A 9,591-nucleotide genomic window follows, 5' to 3' on the forward strand; every position below is an offset into this window, starting at 1 on the left:
GCGTGACTGTGAAGAGTAAACTGTCTTCTGAGATCAGACGCTTTGTAATCCGGTGGAAGTTTGGTGAGTGTTTCGGACAGGCGTACCGCTTCAATCTTCATGGTCGAACAAGTCCAAGTCACATTGCGACTGACTGTCAATCAGTCAGTAAGTCTTGGTGTCGAGCCCCATCTGGGGCTCATGACCAGATATTTATTACTGTTTGACAGTTACGGCCTTGTTTCTGTGGGGCGCCCTCTCTGACGAGAGGAATTGTGCCGATATTCTGCCTGAAACATCTGAGGCTATAGCATAGCTTGAGTAGGCAAATTTACTCTATAAAATCCTGTATATTGAACGATGTTATCTCTTGTAAAGCTGATTCCACCGCAAGGAAAGTACCGTACAAGGCCCATTTTGTTAAGCATGCGTGTTTACTGGTCCGTTACCTATCAGTGGACGTCTTTCGGTTGCACGGGTATACTTGCCGGAAATGTGTTTATCGAGTCGTTGCCTAGCAATGGGTATATACGTCACAATTAAATTTCCCCACACCCAGTATAGACACACGTTGTACCGCAGTCAACCGTGACCCGAAGCTTACATTTCACCAACTCCTCAAGGAGAATCTCCGAATGAAAGCCGTGACAATACTGCCCTACGATTAATTAATAATATAGGCTTGCATGATCCTCTGAAAATTTTTGACAGTGGTTTGTTTTACATTTTAAAATTATTATGTCTGGGGAAAATCATGACGTAAATATAGGTAACTGATGCTTTGAAAATGTGGCACAGCTCAGATATTTGGGAACAACGAAAACAAATCAAAACCTGATTGAGGAGGAAATTAAGAGGAGATTGAACTCGGGTAATGCTTGCTGCCATTCAGTCCAGAGCCTTTTATCTTCTCGTCTTCTGTCTAAAGACATAACAATTAGAATATACAAAACTGTAATTTTGCCTATGGTTCTGTATGGGTGTGAAATTTGGTCTCTGACACTAAGGGAGGAACATAGACTGAGGTGTTGAAGAGAATATTTGGATCTAAGAGGGATGAAGTGAGAGGAGGTTGGAGAAAACTGCATAATGAGGGGCTTCATAACTTGTACTCTTCTCCAAGTATAATTAGAATGATCAAGTCAAGGAGGATGAGATGGGCAGGGCATGTAGCATGAATGAGAGAGAAGGCGAATGTATAGAAGATACTGGTGGGAAAGCCAGAAGGAAGGAGACCACTGGGAAGACTTAGTTAGTTAGTCATGTCGGACAATGTCTGTCGCGCTAGGTGTGTTTAAATTATTTCCCCTTTCGAAAGCAGTATATGTCTCCGTCATCAGATGTACGGCTCCTACTCAGTTGCACCCGTCAGAGAGAGCTACGAGATAGGGAATAATTCTTTGATTGTAAATTACTTACATGTCTGTTCCCTCTGACAATACTTCAAATCAACAGTTGTCTCTGCTGTCTAAATTCCCGCTTGCAAGTCTGCGGTAGAACATCAGTATACTGCACGATGTTTAGAACTTCTTTCGTTTCCCAGTGATAGGTACTAATTCTGACAAGTACAACTGAGTATGATCCATTCTCCTTTTTACCCTTGATGACAGTAGCAGATTAAACTTCCAAAAGGTCGTATAATTTAAATTTACCTAAAGTGATGAACAGCGCAGTACCATAATAATATAAGCCTGGGAGGGGGCACACGATAGCGAAGTTGATTGAGGCACTATGCTACAAGCTGGAAGGTGGCGGGTTCCATTCCCGATGAGGTCACTGGATTTTTTTAATTTACCTAATCCTTCCAGCCTCACTATGACCCTGGGGTCGACTAAGTTCACGGTTATTTATAATCATTAAATTGAAAAGAGCTAGGACTGACCAATGTTAACAGTCACCCCTACACGTGACAATATTTACCTAAATGCACGGCGTCAAATACCGGAAGATAGTTAACTTGTATGTTTTCACTCGTTTTAAAATATTAGTGAGGCACGCGGTAGAGTAGTTGGTTGAGGCATTATGCTATAAGCCGGAAGGTCGCGGGATCGAATCCCGATGAGGTGGATTTCTTCAATTTACCTAGTACTTCTAGCCGCAATATGGCCCTGGGGTCGACCCAGCCTCTAACAGAAATGACTACCAGGAATATTCTTAGGGGAAAAGGGCGGCCGGCGCGTAAGACTGACCTTACCGCCATCTATTAGCCGATTGTCTAGAAAATGTGGGCACCTCAACATCTCATAACCGTATGGGCCTCCACGGCCTCTTACAGGGATACCTTTACTTTTTACTTACTTTTTAAAATTTAGCCCAGAAATGGCCGCAGTACAAGTCACTTAATCCCATCCCACTAGCAATAAAAATACTTATTATAATATTTGTAATGTCATTGTTTTTATAGTATTTTTTGTTGTTGTTGTATCGATTTCTTCCCAATTTGACCAGTAATTTGGAACAGACATGCAGACGAACTCACTGGGCTACAACTTATGCATTCGTTTTACGAAGTTTGTAAAAAAATCTCTTAAAAATAGTTAAAATTAAGTTTGTGTTGCAGTGGACAGTATTTTGCTAAACAAACTGCTACAGTCAAGGGCCTCGCCTTCCATACAGTCCGTGCTAATAATGTACTTACTCCCAGCAGACGTGATATTTTAACAGGCTTATTCGGACTTTCACCTGTGAACTCGGTTCTGGCTGCTAGGCTACCACTTGAAGGGTTTTAGGTCAGAATATTGCTTTATGAACAGCTCTTTCAGCATCGGCTATTAACAGATTAACTTCACACGAGCTTGAAGTCCTCCCCACTACATGGATCACACTGTCACTCTGCTATTCATCATCATAGCAGTCAAGGTTGAAGGCTATCAACATGAAACTTGCCTTCACGTCTTCCATAAATGGTAGAGTCAGAGTTTGTCAGGGTTACTTTACGACCTGCGGTTTATTGCCAATCAGTTGGTCTTGGCGACAAGCTCCTTGAGACTCACGACCAGCAATTTTATTTTCCAACTGAACACTTGCGATATAGTCCTTGATGTCTCTGTCGTTTTGAATTAATGCTGGACCTCGCCAGCGCAGTCATTCTCAGGTCAGAATCCGCGGGAATCATGACCATATTTTACTGTCTCAGATAAGAGACTCCCCGAGCGTGGAGGGTCAGTTCCCCGTATTTATATCCCTTGAGAACACTTATGCTCACAGGCACTGGGTTCCCTTTTCGTCACCTACGACTCGCAGGGCTATAGTGGAGGTATCTGAACCCGCCTCCACACTGAACAAATAGTAGAGTGGTGTATAGACCGGACTTTTGGAGGACTGCACAGCTGTAGAGTTCAAGGCGCTGGATGGAAATCTCGGCCTGTAATTGGCTGCGTAAGGTTTTGCACAGTTTTCTTCAATCCCTCCATAAAAATTCCTGGATATTATCTTGATTAACTCACGACCACTTCCTTTCAAATCCCTTCCAATTCATGTTCATCCTATCCGACGTTTTATCAACTATCTCATTTGTGCTCGAGATTCGAAGTTCTCACTGAGATCAATAAGCTTATTACGACTATGGTGGCATGAGATGTGACGCCGTGTATTTTGGTAGATACGAACTCCCTGAATATGGGTGCATCGGGCCCCTCCACAGCCTTATATGACGTCATATCCTGGAAGACCTCCATCTTACCATCCGATTCTTCCAACAACGGAGTATGTCATTTGTTTTGAATGTAGGAGCCGCAGCAGCTCAGTCGATATAGTGGTTAGGCAACCGAGAAATCGGGGTTCCATTCACGGTAGGAGCAAGAGTTTGTTCTCTTCTCCACAACGACCAGACCGGATCTGGGGCTCCCCAGCAAGTAGAGGACGATTTTTCATCGGGAACAAAGCGGCCAAGGCGTGAAGCTGGCTACTTGCCTCCATCTAGTTCCGAGGTTAGGAATATGTGGAGCTATACTTCCTCGTGGCTCACGGGGACAACTTTAACTTCACCTTTCAAAGTAACGGTTTTATGTCAAGTGGAGCATTTAAATTCAGTATAGGTCGTAGTCCGTATTGTGTGGTGCTTAACATAGCAATGAGACGGCTTTACGCTCGTTTCCTTAAATATATCGATTTTATATTAAATAATTATGAAATAAACAAAAACAAAACTCCGTGGCTTTAATCCACAAGCGATCTATAACGATCAAGCGACCGCCGCTTGTCGGCGCCAACTAAGCGGATAGAGGGTGTCACGTGGTCAGCGCAACGAATCTCTACGACCGTTAATTTCAGTTTTCTAGACCGGAGCCGCTATTTTTCCATTCAAGTAGCTCCTCAGTTATCCTCACGAGGCTGAGTGGACCCCGTTATAGAATCACTGCTTCTCAGAAAATCTTGTAGCGCTGGGAATCGAACCCGGGACCTATGGATCTGTAAACAGGAACTCTGATCACTTGACCACAGAGGTAGACATCAAATAGTTAACTGTAGTCTAAATCTGAAAATTATTAACTTCACTGACTGTCTCTGGATAACGTAACTTTCTCTGGCTTCTAATGCACAAATACAGATCAAAGTCTAATGGATAAATACAGATCAAAGATATTGATAATCCTTTGTGACAGCGGTTTTGAACCAGGCTACATGTACCCCCTTATGAGGCTTCAAACTGGGGGGTGTGTGAAGCCTTGTAAGAGAATTCATGAGAACTGTTTGCTCAAACTAGTGCCCAGGTCAGGGATACATAGATCTGTTCATGCCTTCCCACATATATCTTCATGGCGTAGTGCTTAATTAGTTAAGTACGGGGATAATTTTGCCTTTTTTACTGCCCCGTAAATCAGCACTACTCTAGGAACCTGGATTCTATTCAAGGCTTTTCTCCAAATTAGAAATTCTAAATTAGTGGATGTATTTTATTAAATTTTCCCAATTGAATTACAAAACTTCAAGAAGTTTGTTTTGTGTATATTGTCACATATCGGGCGTATAACGCGACAAATAACTTCACGCCGTATTTTGTATAGCGAATTTTATTTCACACTCGCACTTACAATCACCCAAATTACAGATTTACGATTACTGCTATCTGCAGTATCACAATTAGTACACTCCAAATGCCACAATACAACTGACTAGTTGCTGGCTAACTCGGCGGTAGCTCCAGGACTCACTGACTGACTCAGTACAACTGACTGTGAATAGCCTTTGCTGCTCCCTATGTAGCCTCGATCGGAAAATACGGCCACGTAATAGGCACCCTTGTTGCCTGGCGCTGTGTTGCTAGTAACGCTAGCGGAAGTAACCGCTGTTACTACTTGGTGACGCCACCGCTGTTGACTCGCGTTGCCTAGCGACCAGGATCCTAGGACTCGGCTAACATCGGCTCGCTTCGGCTTCGCTCGGCGCATCACGGCTGGCGGGGGGTGGGGGAGGGCTCATAGCTCAGCATGTCACAATATGATATTGTAATTGCAACAGTCGGGGCCGTGCGAAATTTGAAAGCAGTTTTTTCTCTTTGTAAATATTGTAACATGACCCCTGAAAGGCAGAATAATTAATTCCTAGGCAACGGCTCGGTAAACAGTTTCCCACGGAAATAAACTAGCACGCATTAGAAGAACTGCCGTTTCTATGCAGCGGCGAAGTAAACACACTTCTATAAAAGCAGGGGATTTGTTAGGAAATTGTATTTTCTGTTGGGTCAGCCCCGAGGCTATATATAACGATGATCCAAGGGCTGCTGAGATAGAATTGAGGGAGTCTCTTGAGATTGTAGTCGAGGATGATTGAGAGTTGAAGGTCAGCCTGTGAAGAGAAATCTTTACGTATGATAATTAATGTGTTAAAATCCGTTGCCAGCATACGACTAGTGAAGACTGAGAACCCTAGAATGTGTGGGTGCGTGCGTACCTGCTTGCGCAGGTGTGTGTGTGTGCGTGCGTGCGTGTGGGGGGGCACTGTGGCACTTCTAGCTATAATAGTTATAGGCTGCAGAGTTTAATACCAATCTCCACCAAATCAGCGACGTATTTGTGTGTATAAAAATGCTGATGATGACGCAAGCCCAGAGATGTTCGGACACCAAGTGGGTTGTTGGGTGGCTGGATGACTACACAGATAACATAACACACGCAAAGCACGAAAATGCTTTTATACTCTGGTCATTTTCCATTTCTGCAAATCTTGCATATTCCCATATTTGAAGCCTCGACAAAAATGATGTCAGAATATGCAACCAAGCTTTGTTTCCACTGTTGAATTGCTTAAGCTTTTGTTCTTTCGGTTAGGAAGCTGGGTGAGTCCGGAGCCGTCTGCACCAAATGTCCATTCTGTGAATAGAATCCCAGTTCCTCGAATGTCCACTATGTCAACTGAGCTATCTAGACATTTACATGCGTAAGTCCCCCCCCCCACCGCCCGCCGATCACGGTGGGCGCGCGGTTTAAGGCATGAACTGCTTTCGCTCTTTCAAACACTTGGGTCGTGGGTTCAAATCCCACTCGAGGCATGGATGCTGTGTGCATTTATTTTGGGTATGTGGCGGCCTTGCGACGGGCTAATCCCCAGTCCAAGCAGTCCTACCGACTGTGTGTAGGATTAAGAAACTGATAAAATAGAAAGAGGCCCAACAAACGGCTGTAGAGCCATTGTTGAATGAATAGCATCCGTGCTCGATTCAAGAAGACATAGGCCTATAAAGGTAAGATAAGGTAAAGTTATCCCTGTAACAGATCATGGAGGCCCATACGGTTGTCAGACGTCGAGGCTGCCACATCTTCTAGACATTCGGCTCACAGGCGGTGAGGTCAGTCTTACTCGCCGGTCGCCCTTTTACCCCCAGGAAAATTCCTGGTACTCATTTCTGTTAGAGGTTGAGTAGACCCCAGGACCATAGTGCGGCTGGTAGGATTAGGTAAATAGAAAATATGAAATTACCTCATCAGGAATCGATTCCGTAACCTTTCGGTGTGTAGCATATTGCCCGGACCAGTTTACGCTACTGTGTGCTCCCAAACTTACGCATGTACGGCGAGTAGAATACTAAATGTAAATAGGAGACGTTCAACCTGCTGGAAACATATTTGGTCTCCAAAAAGTAGACTTTCTGCACCGAATCGACGCGGCTAATAGCCTGATAAGATTTTATCCCGAATTCTCAGCTTATTTAAAAAAAATGTGTAATGAAACGTAGTTTGAAAAATATTTAAAGTTATGTTGCTGGCAACAAATCGTGTTCTTCTCCGAGGCTCTTCCCTCGAAGAGCTTCTTTCGGCAAGTTTCCACCTCCTGCAATTTTCTGCGCTTTCTACAGGCAGGCGTCGAGAGCTCATTGGCTTTGTTGCTTGCTTCTTTCAGATTATCGTGGCCAGTCGCTTCAATCGCGCCGTGCTAGACAACATTGCAGTGCCTGACACGGTAAGCAGTGAACATCCATTCTTGGTCCTCTACCTTTGGGGGTAACAAAACGAGTCTATCCAGGGGGAAGAGTGAAAAGGGTAATATCCAGTTAAAAAGAAAGCAGGATTATATAAACAGAAAAAGGCAAAATTAGATAAGGGGAACTAACGAACTGCATGGAGCAAGCCATTCTTGAGAAGCCGCCCGTTGTGCACCTACTCAAATGCTTCTCAGCATTTTATGGAACCAGAAGGTTCATTATCCTGTTCATAAAAGCCCTCCACTGGTCCCTATCCTAAGCCACGTCAATCCACTCCATACCACTACATCTGAAATCCGTTTTAATATTAACTACCCACCTACGTCTTATTCTTCCTAGTCTCTTTTCTTCTGGCTTTCCCAGCAATATCCTATATGCCTTCATCTTCTCCATTCGTGCTACATGCCCTGTGCATATCCTCCTTGACTTGATCATTCTAATTATACTCGGCGGAGAGAAAAGATATCCCTGTAACAGGCCGTGGAGGCCAATAGGGTTGTGTGATGTTGAGGTTCCCACATTTTCTAGACAATCGGCTCATAGATGGCGGCCAGGTTGTCAGTCTTACACGCCGGGCGCCCTTTACCCCCAAGAATATTTCAAGAATATTCCTGGTACTCATTTCTGTTAGAGGCTGAGTCGACCCAAGGGCCATAGGGCGGCTGGAAGGATTAGGTAAACTGGAAAAATCCAGTGGTCTCATCTGGACTTGAAACCGCGACCCTCTGACTTCTAGCATAGTGCCTCAACCAACTACGCTACCGCGTGCACTTGGCGGAGAGTACAAGTTATGAAGCTCCTCATTATGCATTTTTCTCCAAGATGATGTTATGGGAGACTACGTTAGAACGTGTTTTATTAAGACAAGTATATGGGAACGACATAAACATAAAATTAAGGTTCTGATTTCACAACAGAAATTGGAAATGTTCCGTTAGAATCTGCCGCTGTATGCCAGTCAATCTGATCAGTTTGCGCATATTTCTGAGCGCTACAGAAGTTGATCCGATTTCAGTCAGCTGCATACACTGGCGTGACTGCGAATCCCATCTCCAAAATCTGATGTAGCAACAGAAAAATGGAAACATCCTTATAATCCTTATTATAAACGTTTCTTGGAGGATTTCCTCGTCTCAAGCTGCGTGGATGCCTATGTAGGGGCACCAGGCTTATTGAAGTAGAGAGAAAAGAAGATAAAGGAAGAAAGGATAAGGAAAGAGAAAGCTAAATTAAATAATAAAATGAAAGGACGAAAGAAATGGAAGTAAAACATTAATAATGTGGCGTATAGACCCGTTTCTAGGCAGCGACCGCGAAATAAACAACATTCGCTGCTCGGTAACATATTTTAATAAGCAAAAATAGACTGCCGCTGCTAGGGAACAGCACGGCAAACACTTTCCTGGGGCAACGGATACGTATGCGACAATTAGGTACTGTTGAAAACGTTTTCTCCGTGGCACGTGCCGAGGAGTTACGAAGAGAACGCCAGTCGAGCGGGTTTGCATAACATCGGCGTAGCCCTGCGAGTCATAGGAAGCAAAACCTACTAGGGACTAGCTCTATTTATTGGGTCCAACTGAGTGGGTTTCACCTGAAGATGGAGACAGAATCCAGTCTCCGAAACGCTGTGTTTTGAAAAATAAACAGGACGGTTTCTACAGAGAAACAAGAAGACGGATAATGTCCAAAACATAAGAGTTGTTGTAGTTGTTAATCGTATTTGGTTTGTATTCATTGTGGTAGGATGTCCTTGTTGTTGTTGTATTTGTTGCAGTTGTTTGTATTTCTCTGTAATTGTTGTAGTTGTTAATCGTATTTGGTTTGTATTCANGAACTGCGGATAAAATTCGCCCTTCACGTATCTGTACACTTTCTGCTCCCATGCTCTACATGACCCTAGAAACCCCAACAGATCTTCATGTGAAGTTATAAACAAAGTCGGCCTGCGTATGTCGACGACACATTTTAGCAAAACTCCCTACTAACGAAGTTCGTAAAAATCTGTGAAGCGATTCTTGAGTAAGTACGATGTACAGGCGGACAGGCTGATATTCTGAAGATAAATCATTATCTTTTTTTTGTCCTTTATTTTAAAATGTGCAGAAAATGATCTCGCTCTAGGAACAGAGGTTATAATTACTGAGAGCCATACACGTGGATATGGACATTGAAGTCATAACACCGTAAAG

At 43.6% G+C, this 9,591-nt stretch overlaps 1 protein-coding gene and 1 long non-coding RNA gene across 6 annotated transcripts in view; one reads left to right on the forward strand and one right to left on the reverse strand.

The window, feature by feature from the left end:
- The window catches only part of LOC111872137 (sodium-dependent noradrenaline transporter), a 241,565-nt gene that overhangs the window by 158,646 nt on the left and 73,328 nt on the right, over nucleotides 1–9,591 (reverse strand). The window lies entirely within an intron of this gene.
- LOC111872138 overlaps nucleotides 1–9,591 on the forward strand; it is a 57,812-nt gene that overhangs the window by 22,397 nt on the left and 25,824 nt on the right. The window contains exon 2 of the long non-coding RNA XR_002844174.2: nucleotides 7,318–7,377. This is a non-coding gene — a long non-coding RNA (uncharacterized LOC111872138). The remainder of the gene's footprint in view (nucleotides 1–7,317; nucleotides 7,378–9,591) is intronic.

This window comes from Cryptotermes secundus, unplaced genomic scaffold (genome assembly GCF_002891405.2).
Source record: "Cryptotermes secundus unplaced genomic scaffold, Csec_1.0 scaffold470, whole genome shotgun sequence".
NCBI lineage: Eukaryota > Metazoa > Arthropoda > Insecta > Blattodea > Kalotermitidae > Cryptotermes > Cryptotermes secundus.